Raw genomic sequence first — 24,870 nt, 5'->3', positions numbered from 1 at the left:
ATAAACCTTTGAAGAAAAAGCATTAGAAATTTCCTAAAAGAAAGTTTGTACTGATTATTTTTAATAATATTATTCCTTTTAGGGTGGAAAACACAGATTTGGAGACAGAGAATTTCTTCTTAAAATACTGTAAGGCCTTTATTGTCACTTAAGTGCTTCAGGGCAATATTAATAGTTTTTTCTATTAAGGAAGAGTAGTGCTCTCAAAATAATAGTTGAAAGATACTGATCTTCCCACTAGAAAGTTTTTGCACAGAAACTTGTATTGTTCAGGGACAATTATTTCTGGAAAACCTTATATCACCTGTCTTCTCTACCTACCTGCTTTGCTATTTTCATGCTGCTGTGATTTGCTGTCACTTTGCATGCTAGTAATTCTTTTTATAGAAAGATAAAATGCAACATAGGTACTGGTCAGAATTTGCTCTTAGCTACATTACTGACAATTCAGGGTAAGTTGGCCAATATCACTGACAGATGCAGAGCTGTGACAGAATTGGTTTGCTTTTTCTATCAATCAGAGATTTATTTCTGTCCATTTAAGAAGATATTATTTTCATTTTCCTGTGTAGAGAAATAGTGTTTCTCTTGGCCAACATCAAATTATTTTTCCATCAGTTAAGAAAAATGCTTGCTGCAGATAACAGTGTGATCTCCTGATGTGGGTAGAAGCGTACTCTGTGAAAAATTGAGTGCGATACCTCATGTGTCTCTAGCTGGCATGTGAGGTGTTATGTTTGCATTTCACAGGACAGCCAGTACAGAGGACGCTGTTGAAAGTTTTACCCTATTTTTACCATGGGAGAGATAGGAGACCTACTTTGCCCACTCTGGTTCCAGTTCAGGTATAAAGCTATCATACTGTAGCCTTGAAGTCTGTGTAGCAAAGATGTCTGAGCAATGTCCACTCAGGGCCGTGTATGGATTTAACTGTTCCTGCTGCCTCTCCTTTTGAAGCCCATGTTGCAGAGTGATTTGGTAGGTAAATCTGTCTGTGCTGTCAGTTTCACCCTGGAGAGCATGGTTTTTTAAAATTTGATTTACATGACAGGAATACTTAAGAAAGCTGTCCTGAGGTGTCTGGTGTCAGGTGACAAAACTGAGGTATTAATAAAAAGAAGAGCTAAGAATGAAACCTGTGTGATCAATGCTGTGCTGTGGTCTGTGTCCTCAGAGGGATGAGCAGCAGCCAAGATTCTAGGAAGGCTGTGTGGTCTGTCACAGCTGGCTGCTGGCTACTTTTCCCATCTTGTTATAGAATTCATTCTGGTTAATAATTTGGTTACAAACTATTTAAGTAGAACAGTCTGACATGGCTTGTCAGATACAATATTGTGTCTGGAAGCCAAAAGATGCATTTGCTCCCAGTTTTCTGTCATGTTTTGTAACAGTAGGCGAATTGCCCATGCCTCCACTCAAAACAAATCCAGTTAGTCCTACTTGCTAGGCAGACAGATTGCTTTGAGAAGAGGCTCTATTTCAGGGTGGCTTCTACAATGTCCACATTGGCCATGGCCAAGACAGGAACCCCTATCGCGTATGAGTATCTGTAGCACGTGTCACTATTACAGTGCGAAATGAACCAATGTGCCCTTGAATGATGACTCCCTGCTCTCTGTAACTTTCAGTAGGTTTGGGAGGTGGCTCAGTAAATCCTGTTTTCATAGAAGAAATCAGGTCTTCAGAGGAGAGAGAGGGAAATGAGAGGGACAAGAAGATTGATGGTGTTGCCTGAGTTAAGAGGATGAAATATGATGAGATGTGGGATGTGGGGCAGAGCTGGTTTGAGAGCAAAGGCATAGTGTTTGCAACTGACTTAACCAATTCTGTGAAGTGGCTCAGATAAAGGTCCCAAATGTTTTTCCTGTCCTACATTCCCATGGCAATTTCAAACAGCTGAGCTTCCAAGGCTTAGGGATCATCATGTATGAGAGATTTTCACTCTCCCCAGTTTGTGACTGACCATGAACAGAGGTGATTTTTTCTCTTGCTGGAATTGAATAATCCATGCCTTGATCCCAAGCCTCATGGGAGAAAATTGGAAAGCAGATGATGAATCTGTTTTTCCTCTTGTTTACTGAGTTGTAAATGTAAAGAAAATTCAGCTGCAAATGGAGAAGGAATATTGCAAAAATTGTGTTAGTGAGAAGAAAATAGGGCTTTTCAGTTTAAGCAAGAAGAAAAGCTGGGCCACTTCATGTGGTCATTTTTTCAGTTGCTTTTAAAAATGTGAAGAAAATTCAAGAGAAGAGTGAAGAAAATATTTGTATAACTTTAGCACTTTATTTCACAGCTACCTTATTCTCTTGTTGATCCTTCACTAGAAGTAAAACTTGGGGAACTGATGGAGTTCAGTTCAGAAAGTTGCAATGAAAATCATTAATGGGATGCTGTCATTTGCTTTACTGGGGGAAAGTGGTTGTGGCTGATATATACAGAGTGCTCTAAAAGGACCCATTAGTATTATAGATGGAAATTAAATACTAAATAACATGATGAAGATTATTAAATTGCCAGATGAAACACAAACTAAGGTATGCCATATATTAGAAGGTAGAGAGGTGAGCATTTAGTCACATTTATTAACTTTACTATAACAGAATCCCTTCATTACATACCTTGATTTTTAAAGGCAATGTTTCCAAAAAGGTAGGTTAAAAAAAAATACCTTTAATGGACTTCATAATGGTCTTATAGGGTATCAAAGTTACCACAAGGCACTAGAGAAAAAAGATTAGATGTGTCCAAACAAACTGAAGTGAGCATTTGAGTTCCATAAAGCAAATGGACACTGCTGGCATTTACCTGCATTTGTCAATTCTAGCCCTCCAACAGATACTACATGAGTAATTTCACACAATAAGAAAAATCAGATACTTTAGCTACTTCACTCATTCACCTGATTTGCCTGTGCAGCTGTAGCTACCTTGCCAGTTGGCTGAGCAGCAATTTTAGGTAAGAAACACTCAGAGCATAAACTCTTAAAATGTGGCAGCATGTGTGAAAAAGAACAAAGGACTGACTTTCTGTAGCTGCACTATCCAAGCAAGTATTGTTTAATGGCTTTAGTGGATCACCTATAGACTTCTTCCCTCATATTTGAAGACAGGTTACTTCATGAAATAGGATACTAGGGATTATGCATGTATCCAAAAGCAACATAAATGCATTGCAGATTGGTTTTGCTGTTTCTAAAAGCATGTTCACATACACAGTCTTGAAAGAAGGTGGGAGCGAAGCCAATGTAGAATTAACCACACTGAATAACTTGCACATTTTCAATGAAGTCTTTCATGTATTCTCTGCTTTTCAAAAGTGAACAAGGGCCAAAACCAGCCACATCACTTGGATTTGTTATAATGAACTCCTCCTTCTCTGCAGTCTGAATCTAAGCCACTATCCTACACTTACCACATCATAAGAAACCACTAACCCTAACCATGAGACCAGTACATTCATGTCTCTACAATGTGTTAGTTGGACTCATATTAATAAATGAATATAATGTTACAATGCCTGTGCCATTAAACAACACCTGTTCCATACAATGGAAACAAGGCACTCCGTCATTAAATATATTATCTTCTTAACAAAGAACTGCACAACTGTTTGGCTAGAGCTGTGAAGCAAATGGTCTATTTACATATGAAAAGAAATTTGTGTACATTTGATGAATGACAGATTAATTGCTATATATGGCAAGGAAAATGGAAGTAAAATATTTTGTATACTCATTACTGCTATTTCAAGTAAGTTGGAAAGGCCTTGATGTAGCTGTGAATGTACCTTTCTTGACCACTTCAGCTAGGCGAAGCTTACATGGGCTACTGGCAGCAAAACAAGAATAAGCTGTATTTCTAGGAATCTTAACTGGGAAAGATCTGGTCCAATGTGTTCAAATCATCCACTATAAACACACATAAAATGGGTTTTGTCCACTTGATTTCATAGCTCTGAGATGTGGATCTTCCACCACTGCACGTAGAAGTCTGCTCTGGATTTAAATAAATTCCTGAGTGTGATAATTTTTTTCCTTTTTATTTAGTGAACATTCTTCTTTTTTCTTGTTGTTCTCACTATACCTTTTAAACTACTCACAATTTTGGGTCTTGGCCTGAGATAAGCAACCCCAGCCCAAACCTCTGTGGTAGCAGTGGTGGAAAGGCTAAAGGGGTAGAGCACCCCAAACTGGGTTCTACACCTCCACCAACAAAGTGCAGGATAGAGAAAGAGATGTGATCAAAGGTTTTTAGACAAGGTGCTAGATAAAGACAAGGGAAAATCATAATTTTCTACTTCAGACACCTCTGCTACACACACACATGCATGAACATACACACATGGGAGGAGACTTTTCATTGCAAATTTCCCTTGAAATTGCTGCTGTCAGCAGTTATCTGGAGCTAAATACTAGACACAAGAGTAAAGATGCTACCCTTGCTGCAAACCAAGTCGTACTGACCTGGTAGGAGGGGAAGATGGCAGCTTTGGTGCAATGCATCAGTGAAAAGGCCAGAAATAGCAGGTGAAGAGAAGGACCTAGATGGCTGGGGAAGAACAGTAGGTTCTTGATTTAGGAATATCCATGTTTAGAAGTGTTGCTCTGATATGCAGGAATACTAAACCCTCAGAGCAGAAACTGATGGCAGTGAGAATCATATTTGGCAAATATAGAGTGCTCTTGAGTACTGAGAATTGGAGCTGGCAACTCTAACTGGCCACACAAATTAGCTTACAGTATAGACAAATTTAACTTTTTTCTCACTGAAACTCATCTTTTTGTGCATCTAAAAATGCTACTAATGACATCACACTTTTAGTAAATGTATTCAGGTTTATTTAAAGGGGAAAAAACCCACCAAAAACCAAAACAGGAAACAGTTTGAACATATTATAAAGCCAGATAAAAGCCTGAGAAAAAGAAAATTTCTCTTTTGCTTGTAGGGTTTGAAAAGCATGCAGCAAATGACACCTGAGATCTCATGCTGAATGAGTAGGACAAACATAAGTATTGAGTAACTGCCCATTCACTGAAAAAAGGCAAGGTTCCAGCAGAATATCTGACTGTGTTTTATATTATTTACTTGTCTATAGGTATGAAGTGTGTAACTGAACTTGGCCACGGGAACTGAGCTTGGAGAGCATGGTGGGGGGACTCAATTAAGAGGCAGAGAAAAACCTTAATCCTGTTGCTTAATTTACACAGGTTCAAGGGCTTGCTTTTGTGAGTCTAATTATTCTTTTCACTGTTTTCTTCCCCAGTGCAGTTCATGGGTATGGAAAACAACATGAACACTTTCTGAACGACAGCTGGCACAGCTGGTTTCTCAGCACACATGACCACAAACTGAACCTCATACTGTCAGCTTAATCTTTACTTTGGCTTGTTTATATTAGTAACCCATCAAAATGTGTCAGTGTATATACCAACCTCTTCTTCCATAAACACTTTTTCCCCTCTTGTAGCTGATTTTTATATGCATATGCTTGCATACTGCAAGCTGCATAAATATCAAGCTCCTTGTGGTACATAAGCATACCCAGGAAATAGTGATTGCCTGGTAAAGCAATTTAGGCTGGCAGCTTGGGAACTCTGTAATGAGATCTTGCACAATGTTTGTTCACTCTTAGAAGATCAGAACGTTCCTTGCCAAACCCTCAACCTTTAAGTGGAAATAGGACATATTGCCCTTCCAAGAAGATCCAGATAGGATGGCACAACTCTTCTGACATGGGCAGAGGCAAAGAGACCAAAAAGAAGCAAATATTTTAATCTAATAAGATGTGTAACCACAATTTTACTCTTCTTACTGACTTTTGTGCATTTGTGTTTTGGAACATAATGCATAGCAACCATATGTGGTAAAGCAAGAAGAGCTACCACAATTACAGCTTTCATACCTGTTGAATAGAACTATAGCTCATAATAATGTGATTTGATCTATTTTCAGTTCCTCACATTAATTTTAATAAAGTACAGTGTCTCACAATCACAATGACAACCTAATATTTAAAAACACAGCATTTTATCAAAAAACAGGAACTTCAGTATACCAGACAAATGCTCTAAATATGAGAAATTACTGCACTGACTTTGTTTTTTATATTTTTTTTTCTGGTGTTTTATTTCTATCTCCATGTATCTTTTCAAGAATATTGACAGTGGATAAAGCTGGTAATGGAACAAAGGAGAAAGGCAGCTATTCTTCCTTCTTAGATTTTTCCCAAATTCTGATCATCACATGATTTGTTGAAGCAAGTTACCCTAGCAAAGGAAACTGTCAAAAGAAAGATTTTTTAAACAATAATAAAAAAAAGTAATTTTTCAAACTGTCAAATGATAAATTGGCCCATTGGATTTTTCAGTAGTGCCTCAGATCCATTTTGGAACAATCAAGTTTTAGTATATGGCCATGGATTAAGTAATGTTAACATTGCATTGAGATTAGCATCAGACTCGGTATACTATGTAAACTAAACTCCCATTGTCATTTATGTGTGCTTGTCACTGTCAAGAATAATAATAATTTGAAAGAAGGAAATATTCAATAATTGGTTTCTCCTGAAAATATTATTCTTTTTTTCTATCCTCAGTTAAACAAACTTTGTGGACTTACTGGAAATACCTGGGTTTATTCAGTGAGAAAGGGTTGGATATATCATTTAACAATAGAAAACGTTGTGTTTATTTCTTTAGATCAATGCAGAGATGCAATATCACAAAGTAAGCAAACTCTTGTTGCTTTCTGGGACCTTTAGCCAGTGTTGCCTTAAGCACACAGTTCTTAGGAGGTGATGAGGTAACTGTTAGTAAACTAATGAACAGAAAGGATGATAATCCTAAAATATGCCAAGGAGGCCAGCTAGAGCACAGAAGAGGCATTTTTGTCCTGCTTCTGCTTAGGCCAGTCAAAGCTGAAATCCCAAGATTTACATGGTGTTATATGCTTAATGCATATCATGGTCATAGTGCAGTAAGACAGCAGATGTTATGACAGACAGCCTTCAGCTGAGGTTGTCAGAAATGTATGTGGCATCAAAGCATCTCCATCTCACCAGATGTCCTACTCCATGAGCCAGATAGGCACCTACAAGCTGCCTTCCTGGCTGGCTTTTTCTCTGGGGCCTCAAGCAAAAGACAAAGCTGATTAGCTTGAGATCCAAGCAGAATACAGTACTAAGCAGAACTAATAAATTAAACTAATTTACATTTTTCCTGTAAAGATTATTTCTTGAAGAGAAAAAGTTTCAGATGTGTCATCTACTCCAGTCATATTATTACACATTCCCCCCTCCCCCCTTCTTCCCCCCTGCCCCAGTTTAGGCTTTCTGTTGAAGAAGAGGTATGTAGCTGGAAAAAACTAGATCTAGACTTTGAATTACAGTGCATAATGTTGCTTTCGCAGGCAATAAAGACCAGGCACACCAAATTTGGAATGGAAACGACAGCATGCTTCAACCCCTTATGACTCTTCCCCAGTTACAGCCCACTTACAAGGCTGGCAGAAGGGAACACAGAGGATGACTGCTTTAGAGCAGCATGAATGTGTCTGACATTCATAGAAAGTTATGTGTCTTATGTGGCATTGTCATGTACTATATTTTTCATTCTTTCTCCCCTGTCATTTTTTTACTTGAAAAGGCAGATGACTATTTGCTTCATTTTTCACACTATACGGATGCAGTTTCTTTTCCCTTCCTGTTTCTCAAGGTTATTTAAATAAATTCTAGTGACTTTAACAGACATGAGAGATGTGATATTGAAAACCCTGACAATTAAGTCCTGCATTAGCTTCATTTGTAAAATGATGACACAACAGTGCTTTACACAGGCTGCAGCCAGCTAACCTTCTGAACAGGTCAAGGGCAGGTTCTATGCATTTGAAACTAATTCAGGTTTTTCTTGTTTATTTCCTTTTGAACTCTCTTCTAAAGCTGTTTCATGGTTTTGATGCTAATGATGATAATGATGGCACTACTTGTATTACCCTGATACCACCACAAGCATGTCTTGGTAGGGTATATGTTGTACTCTAGCAATTAAAATGCCGGTCGCTAATGACCAAAGATAACCTGTGCACTAGCTAGTACTTTTAAAAGTATGTGTTAATTAGATTCATGAAATCATTTCCCAAAATCCATACACAAATAAAATTCTTAAAAACATAAGAATTTCCTTAGCCTCCCCATGTACTTATGCACAGATATGCACTTTTGTATTCATATAGTTCCTTGTGATGTGATGATTCTTCCAGAGGGCACAGTGGTGGGATAATTGCTTAGATATCTATTTTCAGTTCCAGTAAGTCTGTCTCTTTAAGTGTGGCAAGTAAACAGCTTTGAAAGATTTTTATCTACATTCTTAAAAAATAATTTATTAGGTTTTTCAACTGAGGAATTAAAAATCCTGACTGTTTTAATGTCAGTTTTAAAAGGGCTAGGAAAGCTGCAAATAGTATGTGCTGTAAATCTGTGCCATGGCAGAAACAATCAGAAGAGTAAAGAGTAATGATTTAACATTTAATCAGAAGCATTATACTTTGTTGTGTTCTCATTGTAGCTGCAGGAAAAGATGCTGTAACAGATCTTTAAATAGAAAACCTGAGGCTAAATTCTACTTCATCCATCAAAAGCAGCTGCTAGGAGATGACCTAATTTTAGTGGCTTATCAATTCCTTAGTGCTTGTTGGTTGATGTAACTTTGATCCTCTGATGCTAGATGACTTTTGTGCTGAATATAGCTAGAATTTAATGTGAATCTTTTGGATGGCTGCCCAGCCAAGCTGCATAATCCAAACAAAGGGAGCGAGCAGTACATGATTCAAGCTACTCACGTGTACAATAATACAAATATATGTATCCTGATTCCTTTGGGCAATCAGCTCCATGTCACCAAGCACATATTTCAAACACAATGTCCTTGTGGGGGTTTTTTGGGGTTTTTTTTTTTTTGTTGTTTTTTTTTTTTGGTCTGATTATTTTTGTTTCTGTTTTTGTAGGTTTTTTCCCAAACAATGCTCTGCTTTTCATTGGAGAAACAACACAAGATGCAGTGAGACTCAGCTGCTGCCAAGAAATAATGATAGAGTCAATAATTGCAGGACGTTTTTAATGAATGTTTTCCAAGCAAATCATTGCCATTTCAAAGGGCTGTTATTTCTATTTATGTAGAGATTAGCCCACACGTTATCAAGGAAAGGGAATAGTGATTTTTGTTTTTAATCATTAGTTTTTGTAGCATTTTTAACTGTTTTGTTTTTTTTTTTTAATAACAGAGAATATCTTTGTCTCTCTTTCTAGCTTATTCTTTATCTGGACTTGTTTTCCTTTTCCTTTCTCTCCTTCTCTTTTTGGCTCATCACTAAAACCATCTGTGACACACATGCAAGTTGATGGGTGTGTGAGCAATGCTTCACACATATTTACTTGCCCTACTTGGCATTATTTGCTAGTCATTAAAGATTAGCAGGAGTTTTTCATGTCCCATTTTTTTTAATTCTCTTAGCAAATTAAGATAGGAATAAAAGTGTGGTCAGGTTATTGGACAGATTTTTTTTTTTTTTTTTTTTTTTTTTATTTCTTGGAGAGACTGTGTCTAGAGTTTAGACTGGGGAGGATTTAGACTGGGAGGATTAGACTGGAAGGATTTCTGGGTTTTCTTCCTGGCACTGACAATCATGCATTGTGTGAGCTTGAGCCAGTCACTTAGGGCCTGTTTTTCACACTCCAGTTGAAATAAATGGAAACTGCATGTGCTCAGCACCTCTGCAAACCAGGTCATTTATCTCTTCTCCTTTCATTTATGCACTGATAAATATAACAATCTTTGCCTTTGCATAAGCAAACTGGATAGAAGGATACAAATATGGGCAGTTAAACATGCAAATCCCTCATTTTGATGCACAGCCATCCATTTCGTACAACTGGGGATTTCTACATTTGCCTTGGGTCCTTTTTGAAAAAATGGACCATAAATAACAAAATCTATACAGAGTTGTCAGAGACAAACAACTGAAATCAATATGCTTCTGTAGCTTCTTTTCTGTATTTTCACTTCTGTTAAAAATACTATTAGGTAAAATAATCATTTTAGCCTACTTTATTACTGGATTAAACCATGTTGTCAATGTGCAAATGCCTTGGGCATTACATGCTAATTGTAGGTTATTACACAAGACTCAGTGTTAGCTGTTTGACACACTTTAGGATTCTTAGGTAGGCTTAATTATCATTTCATGGTACCTGCATTTCTTCAGTGACAGTAATGATGTCCAGCATGCTATGCAACAGCTCGGGATTTCCCCAGAGAAATGCCCATGGTGTCTCAGTGTGCCCTCTGGACGTATAGTAAGGGCCAAATTTGGTACAAAAAGCAGGAGAAAGTTTGTAATAAGCAGTCAGATTGATATCCATTTTCACTCTGCCTACCACTGCTCAAAAAAAAAAAAAGTAATAAGGATTAAATTCTTCAATGGAAATGAGCATGTTAATTTAAATGCTACTATTCCTGATATAAAATGCCAGTGGCTCATGGCTCCTGGCTTCTGTGTCCTGCTTGTGCAGAAATTGATGGAACTCAGAAACACTGAGGTCTTTCTCACAGCCACAAGGTATTGTCCACCAGCTTCAATGCAATTCTGCTGCTTTAAAATTACCAAATTTTGGTGAACATAGAATTAAAAAAATATATATATCCTCAGCTTTGTTGTGGAAAAGTTTAAATGCTTATATTTTGCCCAGATTCTCACTAAGATACTAGAGCATAACAAAGACATCCTACCTGGGGGTGGGCTTCAAATCTGGATCCTGCTTTGATGGGACAAATCTCCTGTCTATACACCCTTATTAGCCCTTCCCTGGAACCTGGACAGTGCCATCTTTGTCATGGGATGGACAAGCCCATCACACAACTGAAGTGCAGATGGATGCTCATAGATACTGGAGGAAGCCTTTTTGCCCAGGGTATTGTGCGTTCATGTCTCTGGTGCCGGCATCAGTCACAGGCTGGGGAAATGCTTGGATTTTCCTTGCAGAAGGTGTACACCTTTAATGGCAGAATAGGAGGATACCCTTTAACACATTTAAATCTTCAGAAAATATTTCAGTGATAATGTTCCTTAACCTGTATGCTGTGTGGATGTGGATGTGGTGCATGCAACCCTCAGCTTCATTTCAGGCTACAGGAATTATCCTGGCTAAAAACTGGCCATGCTTGTGGCAGAACAAAGCTGAGCGCACAGCTTTTGTATTATTGCCCCAGCCTTCCGCCTGTGCCACTCAGCTTTCCAAAATGAACCTGATAATTACAGACTTGTGTGTAACCATGAGTTTACCAGGAGTCTTCAGTGAAACTGGGCCAGTTTAAACATCTATGACCCAATTTTGTTCTCACTGGACTGCACAAATTATTAACGTCAATGGAAATAATCTTAGATGCTCTATAAGTGTCAGAGAACAAACAGCTGCTCTCTCTAGAAAGGAACTTTGTATTTTGAGAATGGGGCTGGCAGCCAGGCATTCCACACTCCTCATGCTGGTCTTGAGCAGATTCTGTATTCTTACTGCCTTGTCATCCCCATGTAGCACAGACAGAATTGTTTTGCCTTCCTTCATTATGGATGTGTGTGAAGATTAAATAAATCACCTGAAAATTGTAAGCATTAAAGTTACTTTATACAAAAAACAGTAGCCTCTTGCTTCTAATCAGTCCCCTGGCTTTTGATGTTTCAGCTAAAAATTCATACTGGTAGGATGTTTTTTGCTGCATTTATGTTTCTGTACTTTGTCGAGGAGTTTGTGGTCCTTGTTAGTAGCTAAGAAAGCTCCTACCTTATGTTCTAAAGATTAATTTAATACTTCATGGCAGTGAGTCAATATTGCAAAATGCTGGTCTTTACAGCTGTCAGGACTGTGTGAGCAGTTTGGGCTAATAGTGAAAGTGCCCTCCTTGCAGGCTGAGCTGCGAGCAGCATCTCCAGCTGGCCGGGTTGCCGGTTTACGGAGGAAGCCAGCTGAGGCAAGGAGGGGTGAGAACCCAGATGCATCTCATTGACCTGGATGTGGCAGCTGTACTCCCCACCTCTGCTACCTGTACATAACCCACATTCTGGATATCTCTGGATGTGGGTTAACCGATCTGCTGAATATCCCTGTGCATTTTTCAACCCACTTGCTAAGGTTGTGAATGAAATGCAAATGAGGCTGCAGTGCTGTATATTACCTGGGTAAAAACAGGCTTTTAGATCCAGGAGTGTCACAGTTACAAAGCCAGATGTGATCAAACATGTGAAATGACCCTGAAATGTTCTTAGGAGGGCAACTTGTTCTACCAGCATGCTTGAACTTTTACATTTCAGCAGTGTGAAAGCCAGTTTAGACATGAATTACTTGTGATAGAGACATCATCACCAAGTGTTACTAAATGATCACAAATGAGCAGTTAGCAATTTGAAAGCACTCAAATTCTGAAATGTTTATTTAATGGAACTGATATCCTAACTAATGCTTGCTACAGGTCAAGTGAAAAAATGCAGATACAAAATCAAATAATAAAAATACATACCACATTCTACCCTGCTTTTAGATTATGATTATTTTCACTTTACCCATAAGGCACCATTTACAAAAACTCATCTTTATAAATGCTTGTGCTTTGCACCACTGTAGTTGCTGTGGTGTGCTTAAACTGAAAACTGAGTTTCCCTGTCCAAAATACTATCTATTATTGTAATCAGACACTTGTGCATGAAACAAAAACATAAAAGACCAGTCTGCTTTTCAACAAGTGAACAGAGACTTTAGGGCATTTCAGCACCTTCTGAGGAAAAGATCTCATATCTTCAGGAACCTTCTGGACACAGTCCTGTGCCATGTGCTCTAGGATGGCCTTTCTTGAGTGGAGAAATTGGACCAAGTCCAATTTCTCACTATGGTCCCTTCCGACCTGACCCATTCTGTGACTCTCTGATGTGTGAATAAAGTACCAAACACTGATCACAAGTGTGCAGTCCCTGTGCTAGTAGTCCATAAAGTTCCACCTGTCTAACTAAATTTTTGGGAAATACTTTGAGTAAAAAAATTTTGTTTGGTAGTCAAAAAGGGGACTTCAAGAAACATTTGAACTGCAACACATGAAACCCACAGCACTGGAAATAAATTGTCAGTAATGATCTTGACTTTATTGCAACTTTAGAAGCAAATTAATTCATGGCTTTTTCTGTAAATGTTGTAGCAAACATCATCAGCACTAGTTTGGCCCAAAAACCTAGAAGCCTGTGGTTCTTCCTGCTGCAATGGGGTGAAATCAAGGAGGGGCAACTGTGCCCTGCAAGAGCCAAAAGAGCTCTGGAGGCACCTGACTGAGGCTGCACTACCTCTGGACAGGCACATCACAGTTCTGCCTCATTTTGTTATTTAAAATAGTTCTGTATGGCTTGTATAGGTTCACACATGATAACCATGGGTAGCAGGGAGTGAACCCAGGTCTTCCATCCTTGGCAAGGACCTTAGGTAATGCACCAGTTTCCTTACCTTTTTGTGATATTCCAAGGCACAGAAGAAATCTGTGAATCTGCTATAGCCAGTGTGACTCAGAAAACTGTGATTTTTTCTGCTGTCCTAGTGATCTGCTGTGTAAAAAAATCCTAAAAATTAACAGTGCTGGAATTACAAGGGCTGTAACAGAGGTTATTTTCAGGTCTAGGTTTTCAAAACTATTTTCTTTGATTTAGGTTTTTATTTTCTTGCCACTTGAGAAAATTCAGGACACAAGACCTGTGTTAAATATATATAAATATATATAAATATATAAATAAAAATAAGAATGCTCAGTATCTTTTTTGGAAGGAAGACCCAGACTGTGCTACATTGCCATCAATAGAAATGTGAGAAAAAGAAATGGAGCCAAATTCTTTTGCAGCAGGGGAGATTAGAGAATATTGTGAATATCATTGCAGCACATATACTGAGTTTCCCAAGGGTATCTCATCAACAACAACTTCAAAAGTTACTTTTATGCCACTTCCACTCAGCTGACAAGAACACTTGACATTTTGAGAAGGTTTAGAATAGAAAACATTAGCAGTTCGTGTTGATCATGCAACTCATTGGCAAAAACACTACTGTTTAAATATCACGTTCAGTCATCGCTGGATTGCAATCTAATGAGCATAAAAGATGAGTACTTCTCAAAAGTGACTTGTCTTGTAACTCTTACGGTTACAAACTTGTAAAATTAAAACTGTGGACATTTACTTCCATCCAAATACTATTTTCAAGGTCAGCATCCTTTTGTGCCTTGGAAACGTGTTCCAAAGAGCTGTTAATAAATAGGATACTGTACTTTCTGCTCAGTGAAGTCTCAGTAGAAATTTTCATTATTATGAACAGGATGAGTAATCTTGCTAATAGTATAGTGACCAAGTGTGTTCTAGCTAGTCTTTGAGCACTTATAGCTTTACAGATGTTATCTAGCCATTTTCAAGAGTAGCATTCCAGGTGAGTAGTCAAATAAAAGGAAATGTAATGTCCTCTCTCTTCCAACTGACATACACACACTGCTTGACTTTTCCCTCAGTTGAACGAACTAGTGTTTAAAATTCACTTTGGCATGGATCAAGGAGTGGGATTGTTGATATCTTTAACTTGGTTGTTTATTTAACTTCCCAGTACATAATAATTTGTATAAAAATTACCTTCCCCTAAATATATCTGAGTGGCTATGTTATATTATACTAATGACTGCAACATGCAGAAAGCTAAAACAAGTACTTTGCCAGTATCAACAGAAATTATGAAAATACAGTTTGCAGCAATGTATGAATTATTGCTGCCAGCTTGCAGCTCCCAAGTTGACTCCTGATGAAGTTATAAATTGTGACAATGAGTGCTGTTTCTATCTTGAGTAACAGTGTGGCCCAATTTCTGCTGTCATAAATGGAGACTAAATCCATTACAATTGGGTGGTTCTATTTCTGTACAACTAAACTCAGAGTTATCCTTTCAACAATCAAATAATGATGGTGTGAGTTGGACACAGAACCACACAGTAATTTCTTTTGTGTGGTTTCAGCCAATTCAGGTACAGAGGTGGAAGATAACTCAGTGACTCAGTCTGGGAGTTAACTTTCACCAGGATGTGCGGTTCAGATCTTTGTTCACTAGCAAGGTGGTAAAAGAAATCTAATTTCAAGCTCCATTGGAAATTGAGGGGAAGCAAACAATATCTGAGAGATAGAAAGCAAGGAAGGGATAGGATAAAAATTAATGAGAGATATAAGGGGTGGGGAGAGGAATGGAATTGTTTATCTGAATCCTCCCTAAACATCTTCAGAGACTTCATTCCAGGCCATACTAGTTTTAGCTTCTTAAAAACACATCCTCCCTCTTGTTTTAAATAGGAGCAGGCTAGAATTAGAAGCACTTATCCAAGCCATCCAAGCTTTAACTTTCAGGGCTCAGAAAAAAAGGGACCTGGGACTGAAACAGCTTTGGTTTGGCTTTTGCAAAGACCAAACCTGCCCTTCCCTTTCCCCCTATATTTAGGCTAAAGCCTTAATCAGAGAACTAGCAGTGAATGTATAAAAACAGCACACACACTAAACACTAAAAGAACAACTGCAATTCAGCTGCTTCACTCTATGCAATGCTGACTTATGGGCTACTGAAAAGATAGGAGAACTATGAAAGGAAGCATTTGGGGCTGTATTGTTATAGTAGCAAGGCTGCCTCTACAGACTTCCACTGATGTTGCATCCCAAATCTATCTGTGATAGATAGCTTACATCTTGGTTGAGGGTATCTGAAAGTCTGAAATATTTTCAAGTATGGTATATGTACCCTGTTTTACTTCATCACTTGATTTCTTTACGGGGGTAATCTTCACTCTTTGTGTTTATAGAAAGCTTGTTCTCCAGGTTAGAAAATACTAATTGCTTTCATTGTTGGACTTCTCCTGAGCTTCATCATTAATTATAAATATATCTTCTTCAAATCTTTTTTACACAATATTTTGTTTGGAAACTTCACTGTTTAAAGATCTGTAACATCACAGTTTGCCAAAGGCCATATTGTCTAAGGGGAAAGAGTATCCAGAATGAAATGCTTTTCTTCTTTATCCCCTTGTACAATAATGCCTCATTACTGTTATTATTTGCAAAAGGGATGATTTTTCTATTATCAGCATATCGCTTTACTGCACTGTCAACATAACAGCTATTAAAGGAAATAAATTTTAAACATGTTTTGCTACAGATGTCAACCTCTAGAATCTTTGGGAATTTTTAACAGTTATTTTCCAAGACTTTTTAAAAAGTTTCTGGAGTACAGAAAGCTTGCCTATTCTAATCATAATTGAAGCATTTTTAAATTGGTATATTCCTTCTGAAGATACATCCACTAACAAAAAATTATATGGAAAAAATTAAAGATATCTCAGAAAAATCCCAGGCAATCTTAGTGCATTTGTCATTAGATTAATCTCTGTTTTATAAGTATTCCACTGATTCTTTTCAGTTCTTTCATCTTATTTTCTGTGTATTTTGTTAGAGAATAGTTGCAAACTATTTGTCTTTTCCAGGTAGAATATGGAATGGTTGTTGCACCTATCCTTGGAATGTCTTGGTCAGAATTTTTACTGAAGAAAATAGAAATCATAAATACTGCAGATATTTTCATACACAAGAAAAACTGGATGCTCTAGGACACATTTTGAAATAAAATTATTGCATAAAAGTTTAAAACCTACCTAACAACAACTTCCTCACCATGGAAAACATCTGTACATGATGATGATGCATACAGAACTGTGATTCAGTATTAGTGTAATTTCCTGTAACAGACAGCCAAATTTTAGGACTCTGCATAGAAGACAAACATCTTCTGCTGACTCACCCTCTTCTTGCTCCATATTCAGTATTACAATATTACTGGTCAGTATCACCTTTGGGTGAATGCACATCTGTCCTGCTTTTATTCCCTTCTATGGAAGGAGTTTAGACACAACTTAAGTGAGATGTGAAAACAGGTGAAATTTCCACCTGCAGTTTTACACATTTTTTCCTATGCAGAAAAGTCTGGGGTCTGGGTTGGGCTGTTTTTGGGGGTTTTTTGTAGTTTGAGTTAACATCACAGATAGGCTCATGGGTGGGTATACATCCAATATAATATTGCTGTAAGAACAGGTGGGAATAGCTGTGGGGACTCATTAGTTTTACTGTTCCAGTGTTGCTGCCAGAAAATTACATGCTGCTTTTCCCCAGTCCATTTTAAACAGGAAGAGCTGCCAGAAGCTTACCCACTGTTTTCACATAAGTTGTATATGATCTGAGAGGTGGGAGTTTTGGGGTGGCACATCCATTCACTCACATCTCTGAGAGACAACCAAAGCCATTTGGTTTAACCTGGAGAGTGAGGCTGTGAGACTCACTGGGGAAGGAGCTGCTGCTACCAGCAACAGACAGGAGTTTCCTTCTCTGCAGATTCACATTTGCTGGAGCCTGATGGATGGATCTGTTCATTTCTTGCTAGTGAATGCAAAGGCAGTGCACAAATGTGAGACTACACAGTAGCACTGGTGGTAGGCAGACAGTAAATTATAGGATTACCTGATGTCTTGCCTCCTTGAGAAACTAGGATCACTAAAACAGGAAAACAATTACTTCAATCTATAAGAGAATTGGCATAGAGAAGAATTGTGAGATTGTTTATATTTCAAACAGAAGCAAAAGAAGACATCTCTGCTATCTCCCTGTCCTTTTTTCTGCACTAAGTGTTGGAGCATGCTGTCCTTCTGGCTTACAATGAAATTTCAATCTATGGTGGTGCCAGAGAACAGAATGTCTTGTGGAAGTTCAGTGTCATCCCAAGTGAAAAGAGTAAAGTATTGGATTTTTACCTACTGTTGCTGATGTGTCTTGGTGATTCAAAAACCTTCAGGCATGCCCATTTCCAGGGACTGGAGCAGATCAGCTTGCTGAGGGAGCATGCACCACCCTCTACTTCACCATTCTACTGGCAGAGAGGCTGGGAGTACTGCCTTAGAGCAACTCAGTGACCTGCTTTGTTCCTAGAAAGAAGAACACCTCACCAAGGAAGGATACAAGAGTTTTTTGAAGGGTCCTGTAGTAATCTGTGGACTGAGATTATACACATCATAAACGTGGGGTGAGGAGAGAGGAAATGCAAGATGCAGTTGAGTCCTGGCCTAAGAGAGGAAGAGTATGTAGCAATGCTAAATTTAGTTTGTCTCTGTGTGTAATGCTCTTTGTTGTGCTAGATAACTTCAAGAATTACAAACTGCCCTTATGAATAAACAAATCAGAGGATTGCTGCAGGCACACCGAGAATACAATATGTGTATGAGATGTTATGCAGTAAATAATGAGATGTCTTCATGATATTGCAGCCACATGCTTTGCATGGAGCACTTAAATATTTACCATAAGTAAATCCATTAGAAAAGACAATTGTTCCCTCATACTGACTTTCTCCAAGCCAGTGCATTGAAAATAAGCTGTTTCCTGCTCTAAGCATTCCTTTAGAGATGACAGGAACTCCCCCACCACAGCCTCTAGTGCAGGAACAATTTGTGTTCGTGCTTTCTTTTTGCTAAGGATTTTGTAGTTTGGACTTTGTTGATGTACTTCTGCTGCCATCTTAACACAGATCCCAATGTGATCTTGAATTTAGGGAATGGAAAATCCTGATAAACATCCGGGCTGCTGTGAATGCAAAGGACAAAGCCTTTGTAGTAAAATGTCTCTGACATACGCCCATGAAAAGTGTTTGATGTGCTGTAAAAGACATCTGTCTGAAAAAAAAAATTGTTTTTCCTCTCTGGCTTTGTTGAGCAGACTGTAGAAGTAAATGACACAAAGTAACCCTTCTTTTCCTCTCCTACTGCCCCTCTCTTTGTTTGATCTTACAGTGATGTGATAATGGTGAGTCTGTAACTTGAAAGTAATTTCTGTAAAGACTTATACCGTGAACAGAGGGGTTTTATTTTCTGCTGCTAAAGGGAGATCAAAGTATGATCTAGAGATTAGACCTGTTTTGAAAGAGAAAACTGAGTGGCCTATTTCTACCTCTGTCACTGAATTGCTGCATCAAACTGAGCAAGTCACTTAACTTCTCTGTGCCCTGAACCTTTGCTGTGTACTGAAGCATTCAGCTCTTTCGCTAATAAACATTTTATATGGCTTAATCATAAATGATTGCCTGTGTGCTAGTTAGCCACAGTCAGTGCAAAGTTTATTATACTTGTTTTCAACCTTTACACCAATTCATGGAACGTGATGGCTGGTTTTGATTTAATTTTGGTCACAGTTTGCAGGAAGGAAAGGAAGAAAGCACTGAGATCCACAGAGTAGCTGGAGGCAATGGCACAGACTGCAGGCTGATGGGAATTTCTGGGCTCAGGGCTGTACTTTACAAAGGATGCTGGCATCAGCGAAGCATTATTACAGTGTTTTATATTGGTCTGGATGAGTTTAAACAACCAGCTGAGCTACTAGCAGCAATGTACACAGTGCAGGCCAACCTTCCAAATAAGTCCTGTGTCTCACACTGACTCTACTTGACTTTTGGTCACCAGGTTTTTTCTGTTGCTCAACCCAGTTCAAACAACACTAGCTGAGGTATGCTGGCCTCCTCTTACAGCTGTAGTTTCGAGGAAGTGCTTGCTGGTGAGCTCAGACCAGCACTTGAGTAAGTCAGGTCTGCAGTCTGCAGTATTCTTGCATCTGCACGAATGCACAATCTGCTGAAAAGCACTCAACTGCCCAAGCCCTTCAAATACCAGGGTAAAGCTGTGTCAACAGTTGTCTCCCTGACAACCTTCTGAGCACTCTTACACGTGGAAGAAATCAGCCAAAATTATTCTATAAAGAAAAAAAAACCAAAACGTGTGGAAATCCCTCTGCTTTAGGCAAGGCTGCAGTTTTACCATTTGCAAAGAGAGAAAGATGTCAGGAGTGTCCCACTCTGTGGCAATACTGAAAATTTAATCTGTAAGTACATGCAAAGGCAGTGTGATTAAATCAGAGGTACAGGAGCAATACAATACTATTATTTGCAGAAAAGCAACCTCACATCAGTTCTGCATTTTGTGCACGGGCAGCCTAAGAGAAGAGACTCCATGATTCAAAATGTCTGCAGTCTGCATCCCTGGAGAATCAGTAGGAGTTGAACGTCCAAATGTTTTATGCGTATTTGAGGGAAACAAAAAAGCTGCCTTCTCCCAAAGTATCAACAGGGAAACTGAGGAATAAAGGAATTAACAAGTTCTGTGCATGGTGACACATTTTTGGGTTTGTTTCTTTTTAATTTTCTTTTTATGTATCTGAGAAAAGAGCAAATTCCCTGAATTTCCCAGTAGGATATGGCAAAGCAAGCCCCATGAATCCCAGCAGCAGTTGCAACAGAAACTTCATGCCCTCTGTCCTTTGTCCTTCTAAGGGGAAATGTTGGGTGGCATACAACATTTAAAAGTTAATGACAGGCTAGCCAGTAAAAGTGAAGACTTGCAGCTTTGGGTTGCAGCAGAGAAACAGGAGGGCAGACTGTTCATACCAAATGTCTGAGAGTACCTTATTCACGGGAAGCACTGGCAGACTACAAAGTACTCTGTTAATTATTGTTGACATTGCATAGAGAGCTTCATGCTGTTCTTTCTCTGCCTGCTTTGACTTAATTTGTTTGAGAAAGTACTTTTTCTGTGCTGCAGATTATGTAAATTCATATACTCTACTGCACTGACAGATGTGTCTTTGTTTTAGAAGAAGCCATTATTTTTTTTCGGTGCTGAATGTGAATGGAGCATTTCACACTGGTGGCTTCCAAAAATATTTATAAAGTGAAGCTGAGCAGCTCAAAATATTTTGCCCTCCCACACTGACATTCACAAGCCTTTATAGCAGCATTATCAAAAGCATTTGCAGTGGAACGTGCATGAGTTGGCCACAAAGACTGGGTTAGTCAACAAATGACTGAAGGCACACATTTTAGTCAGCTCTACCCCACACAGTACAGCAGAACCCAGTTTCAACTGTAACTAACAGGGCAATTATTCTATATTGTGGGTCAAAGACTATCTTATAATGACCCCTTTCTCTTGTAACTCCTGCATATCTGAGGAAACAAGATTAAGAAATAGAAAGTAATATTCTCCTTTCTTCCTCTTTCAGCTGGTAAAATGTGGTTGGACTGTGCACTAACTACCACAGGCAGTGCTTATTCTGAGGGCTGATAGCTGCTTGTAGGTTTGATATCTGGCTGTGAGGGGTGGCACTGTTTGCCTTCCATATTTACATTCCACTTCCACTGACCATTGCCTAGGTGTTCTCCAGCTCACTCTCCCACTCTGAGTCTTCCTGAACATGCTGCTAAGAAACACAGCATGCTGCAGCCACTTGGGCAGAGAAAAAGGCTCCCTGTGAGCATGTAAATGCATCAGGCTTCCTCTCAGATTTCACTATAAATTAAAATGACCTCTCTGCCAATTGATTGTAATGACTTCCATAGCCTTCACCACTGTATTGAAACCAGGGCTTTCCACACATTTCTCCCCACTAGGAGTTATCCAAGAGAGCTACACCAGCAATCTGTGCCCTCCAGCTGCAGGCAGAAGAGCTGTCTGGCTAACTTCATTAGTATGGGCATGATAATAGACACACAATGACTTCAATGATAAGACTGGGTGACTGGGTGTACTTCATGTCCATTCTTAGCTTTGTGCATTTCCATCTTTGAAGTTTTAAAATATATAATGAACAGCAGTGAGTCCAAGGAATCTTACTTATAAATCCACTACAAAATGATAGCTCCGCTGGCTTTTGTCAGCCCCTCCTGTCCCCAGGAGTGAGGGCTATGCACCATCCTAACACACTCTGATTATCCTCAGTAGGCAAATGGATATGAAAAACATTTTAAACAGGGGAAGTCTCCCCACCTAAATTAATACAGGGAGGAGCTCAACAGCAGGGAGAGGGAATATTTGTCATACACTATCCTGTCTTCCTAAGCACAAGTTTGCATTGATTAAAAAATTGTGAAAAGTTTTCTCAACAATGAACAAGGACTACAGCTAATCTCCTTCTTCATTATTTAGGAGATAAAATATCTCTCTAGTATATGCAGTGATTGCACACAGCATACGATGCCATTTTCCTTCAATGGGCATAGAAGTTTCTTTCCTCGTAATCCTTGCATTGTTTGGACACAATCCTTTTTCAAACATTTACACTTTTTGCATTGCTAGATGTTAATTTTTTAATTCCTATTGAGTGTGTGACCCTTTTGTTGTCTATATGCAGTGTTAATTCTGTAATATTTAAGCATACCTAAATGAAAAGTGTCTCAGCTGAAGAAAATTTTCAGTGTTTTTTTTCTGATAAGAAGACAGTTATTTTGGGTTTCTTGCTGCATTTTGGAGGCATGTGCATTAAAGTTACTTCTAAAACCTTGAAACAGGAAAGAATAGCACACTTTAAAGCATATGTTGCCATGCATTTGCTACCCTCTCACTTATAGCTTGCAGCAGGTGAAAAAAGCAGTAATGGGTGACTAAGAATGCAATAAAGGAAAGAAGTCTGGAGAACAGTAACAGCAAACACATGCGGTCTTTTGTAATCTGTGAACTATTAATTTCCTTTAGTGAATTTGTAGCTTAATTAAAAAAACCCCAAACAAATTCAAAACAGTAAACAAGATGAATTTTCCTTTTTGCTCAACAAAAAGTAAGAGAATACTAATAATTTTGATTAAAATATTGCTGAGGATGCCATGACTCTAGTCCTTGTGGACTAGTTTTGAACAGAACAGAGTTTGCTTCTATTGCTACCATGCCAGGGAAAGCAGGAATTGATATGACAGATCATTTCAGACTATATGAAGTTATGATATAACTGGGTTATGTCATGATGGTTGACAGAGATGTTCCTCTAACATGAGGTAGCCCTCCAGAAGGAGGGTGATGTGTGTCTGTGCAGAATGCATTTGTTTTCGATGGCCAAGCCGTGAGTGTGAAGTAGGCTTCCATTCCTCTGGGACCTTATCTCAGATTACACCAGCTCTGACTGCAAGTGAAGAGCACCTTTCTTTGACCTTGACATTACTGGAATAAATGTTTAGAGGCATGTAAAACCTCAAAACAAACACTCCTCTCCTTGGGGAACAGATAAGCGAACCAACACGTGGCAGATGACAGTGACGTTACTTAATGCGTGACCGATTCGTGTGTATATTCTGCTCTCACTGGAGTTGTAAGTGGCCACAAAAGAAAAACAGGTCATGTTACTGGTGTGCCTGGTGTATTCGTGAGCAGGTCCGTAGGTGTATGCCTTGACAGAGAAGCAATGTTTGAACATAGTGGATTTCCCAAGGAAGACCTGAATATTATGCAGAAGTCTTGCTAGAGCTTTTGAGCTTTGTAAAAATTCAGTTTCAAAATTCACCTCCCACCCAAAAAGTACGAATGAATTTTTGCAACCAGCTCATAAAATCTTCCCATTGCAACATGGTGATTCTGTCTTAAGAAAGACTCTTTCGGAAAAATTTACTTGGGATTGCATGCTTATGACCGGTAGGTGTACAGTCCTTATGTGAAGCACCTTCTATCAAGAGCAACCTTGCCACGGCCCCTCCTCAGGTGGAGACAACAGATGCCTAGCAGCAGCTACAGGTGTGTTTCTCCCTGAGATGCTCAGCTGCATGGAGAGATAGGAGAAACAGAAACTGGTCAAACTGGTTCTGGAGGCCCCGTTAGGGGCTCCCTGATGTTGGGTCTTGTTCAGGCAGGCTGTGAAGCCCAGTGCGACATGGTGACTTCCACTGGAAAGAGCCTTGCACTCCTTTATTTTTTTGATCTTCTCTTACTCCCATTTTTGTCTTAATTACTTCTCTCCTTTTTATAGCGTTTTGTGTGAAAGAATACACTGGCAATGCTAAGTACTGCATTGGAGAGAGGCCCCAGTTAAACTGGCTCCAGATGTGCTTGAACTGGCCTGGCTGTGCGCGCTGGAGAGCAAAGCCTGCCTCCTCCTCGGCTGGGAGCAGGCACCCATGTGCCAGGCGATGCACGTGGCTGGCTGCCACAGTTACTAACCTAGTATTAACTGCATTAATTGTGGACATAAACAGTGTTTAGTGCCAAGCATGTCACAAGCTGATTATAAAAGCTGTGGTGTAGGCAGAGTTTCAAATTGTGCTTCACTTTTAATTTCCAGCGCCCTTCCCCTCCCCTTCTATTCCCCCCTCCCCCTCTTTTTTCCCCTCCCCCTCCGAAATTCCTTGAATGTGTCTGTGTATTTACCAAAATACAAATGTGTACCAAGCGGTAGAGCTATCGTGCTGTAAATACTATGAGTACCTGCTAATGGCCGGGAGCAAATTGTCTGCAGGCGCCTGGAGTCAGGGCTGGAGCGCCGGCAGACCCCGGCAAAGGAGAGCCCCCTGCTCCCCCTGCCCCGTCCCGTTCCGCTCCGCCGCTGGGCGCAGCTGACCTACTTTTTCTGCATTTCTCTCCTCACTGCCCCGACCCCTCCTACGCGCGGGGCTCGACGGCTTTTAACCCTTGGAAGCGCAGCAGCCGCAGCTGCGGCTCCCGGTCCCGGCCGGCCCCGGGGCTCGGAGCCGGGGCCGCGGGGATGCGGCGGCGGCCGCGGGGATGCGGCGGCGGCCGCGGGGATGCGGCGGCGGCCGCGGGGATGCGGCGGCCGCGGATCGGGGCTCGTCGGGCTGGGCCTGCGAGCAGCCTTTGCCCGCAGCACCACCCGCTGGGCGGTGTGCGGACACGGACTAGCCGCACCGGGCTGAGCCGCCGCTTCTGTCTGCTCGCACACTGCCCCGAGCATCCCCAGGACTGGTGTCAACTCG

At 39.7% G+C, this 24,870-nt stretch overlaps 1 long non-coding RNA gene across 1 annotated transcript in view; it reads right to left on the bottom strand.

The window, feature by feature from the left end:
• LOC110470626 (uncharacterized) overlaps nt 1-24,583 on the bottom strand; it is a 41,571-nt gene extending 16,988 nt beyond the window's left edge. The window contains exon 1 of the long non-coding RNA XR_002465458.3: nt 24,365-24,583. This is a non-coding gene — a long non-coding RNA (uncharacterized LOC110470626). The remainder of the gene's footprint in view (nt 1-24,364) is intronic.
• Between the last annotated feature and the right edge of the window lie 287 nt (nt 24,584-24,870).

Source organism: Lonchura striata, chromosome Z (genome assembly GCF_050655825.1).
Source record: "Lonchura striata isolate lonStrDom1 chromosome Z, ASM5065582v1, whole genome shotgun sequence".
Lineage (NCBI taxonomy): Eukaryota > Metazoa > Chordata > Aves > Passeriformes > Estrildidae > Lonchura > Lonchura striata.
Note: the sequence above shows the minus strand (reverse complement) of the source record. Positions and strands in the feature narration are given on the sequence as shown.